This window comes from Pteropus vampyrus, unplaced genomic scaffold (genome assembly GCF_000151845.1).
Source record: "Pteropus vampyrus isolate Shadow unplaced genomic scaffold, Pvam_2.0 Scaffold30, whole genome shotgun sequence".
In the NCBI taxonomy this organism is placed as follows: Eukaryota; Metazoa; Chordata; class Mammalia; order Chiroptera; family Pteropodidae; genus Pteropus; species Pteropus vampyrus.
In genome coordinates, this window is record NW_011888811.1 from 4,045,645 (window position 1) to 4,048,069 (window position 2,425).

A 2,425-nucleotide genomic window follows, 5' to 3' on the forward strand; every position below is an offset into this window, starting at 1 on the left:
ATGGGATAACAGAGTGAAGAATAATGTGGTAAATCTGATAATTCCAATACCTTAGCCACGGAGGCAGGGATAAATCCAGAAAGTGTTGTTTTAAGGTGACAACAGAAAATGTAAGTGGAAATATCCAGCAAGCTGCCCTGTAATGGAAAGTAAAATATAGATCTGAGAGGTATCCTCATGGAGTGAATGGCCTGATTATTGATGGCCTCTCCAAAGCAGAGAGCATGGGCAAAGAACCACAGAGACATTTGTGCTTCCTCAACTCTGAGGCAGCAGTTCATTTCTTTGCCCGGAAAGTTCTTATCCACTTTCCCACCTGTAAATTTTTTACTTACTGTAAAGTTTCGGTACAGAAGTCATTCTAGCATGGCTTTCTCTGACAACTGCAGAGTATTTTCTCTTGTTTGCTCCTTGAGCACCTATTTATTCATTAATCAAGTAATCATTGAGTCCCTCCTTTCGTCTTAATGGTGTTCTAGGTGTAAAGGAACCAGTGGTAAACAGAACAAGTAATGTCTTTGCTTATATGGCATGCTTACATTCTAGTTTGGTTAGATAGCATATCAATCAATCAACTGTTCAATCAACCAAAATATGTATTTCAGGTAGTGATGAATGTGTTTCAGTGGAGGCTATTTTAGATTTTGTAATCAGAAAAGCTCAACTGACAAATGTCTTTTGATCAGACATCTAAAGAAAGTAAGTGAGGAAACTTACCGACAAGGAGAATGTTCTAAGCAGAGTGATCAGCAATTACTCTGACCTTGAGTGGGAGCATGCTTAGCATGTTTGAGAATCAGCAATGAAGCTAATGTGACTGGAGTTGAATGGACGTGTTTGGAGTAGTGGTGAGTGGCACGAAAGAGTCTGAGAAAAATTTTCGAGATCCAGATCTTCAGAGTCTTATGGGCCATTCTCAAGGATTTGGGAAGCCACTGGAGGGTTCTGATTGGGGCAGGCAACTAGTCTCTGTGCCGACTCCAATCTGCGATCTCATGAGCATGAGTGTCAGCAAGGAAGTGAAGAAGGCCTGAGATACCAGTAGCTCTCAGTAAACAATGTTAAAATGTGGGTCTACGGCCATGCCACCCTGAACAAGACCAGTCTTGTCTGATCTCGGAAGCTAAGCAGGGTCGGACCTGGTTAGTACTTGGATGGGAGACCACCTAGGAAGACCAGGTGCTATAGACTTAAAAAATAAGGTATAGTAAACTGACAAGATCCTTGCAATCTGTGAGGTCAACCAAGGGTTGCCCTGCCTAAAAATAATAAAAACAAACAAATAAATAAAAATAAAAATAATTTTTTAAAAATGTAGAGATAATGGAGATAATGATATGTTTTTTAAAAAGTATGTGTTGGGATTTTTAGGGAGATAAGGGACTAAGAAGTAAACAGCCAAGGGGGTAAAGGAGAGAAAATAAAAAACTTTCTAGTACATACTTCAGTGCCTATTTCCTCCAGCAGGCTGTGCACTCTTATCCAGCTGCTCATGACTCACAGCTAGCTGCCCCCTTCTCCTAAGAACATCCCTAGGCTAGATGGCATCTCCTCACCCAGGATGTTGAGCCTTCCTCCCAAAGCTTCTTTATGGCCAATGGTTGACAGGTATAGGAAATAAAAAGGCAGCCCTTTTGCCTCTGAGAGGGAACAACTCCGCATTGCAGTTTATATTCTAGGGCTCTCGTCTGTGCGTTAGACCCAAGATCACATCTTTGCTCGGTTCCACTTTTCCACCCCATCTGGTTTCACAACACTGCTTCTAGAGAATTTTCCTAAGGAACACTTCCTCAGTCAGTCACTTTCAGGCTTTGCTTCACAGAAACCTGACTTAAAAGAAGTCTTGCATTTTCTGTTATTTTCATTTTCCACAGGACCTAATAAAATACGGAGTATGCCATCAGTGCATAATAAATGTTTGCTAAATTTAAAAACAGATAAGAGTTGTTAAAATGCTTAGAGAATGCTCTCTATTAACATCAAGAAATACCATGTCATATTTTAGCTTTCAGGGTACTTATTTCTAATTAAATAATTTGAGTAAAACTGACAGAATAAGATTACATATGCATATGCAATTATTTTATTTGTACTTTATGAGTAAATAATTCATATTTTATAATGAGTCACTTTCTATGTTTAAGATAACTAACTACACATATGTGTCACTTCTTGATCTATAAAACAAATAAGAAATTTTCCAAATTAACTTGAGTACTTTTTGCCTCCTCTTAAGACTCTTAGTAGATACCAATGAATATGCTAAACTTTATCATTTGCTATCTCCCATGACATTTAATTTCAGTCACCTGACTACCCAGGAATGTTGAGAAAAAAATTGATTATTTGCTGAGGAAGTGCATTTTAAACCTAATGCACATGATGGGATGAGATAAGGCACTAGAATATTCTATGCTTATTTGAA

At 38.4% G+C, this 2,425-nt stretch overlaps 1 pseudogene; it reads left to right on the top strand.

Annotated features, from left to right (window-relative positions):
• The first annotated feature begins 1,072 nt into the window (after positions 1–1,072).
• Positions 1,073–1,191, top strand: LOC111737750 (annotated as a pseudogene).
• Positions 1,192–2,425: the final 1,234 nt, after the last annotated feature.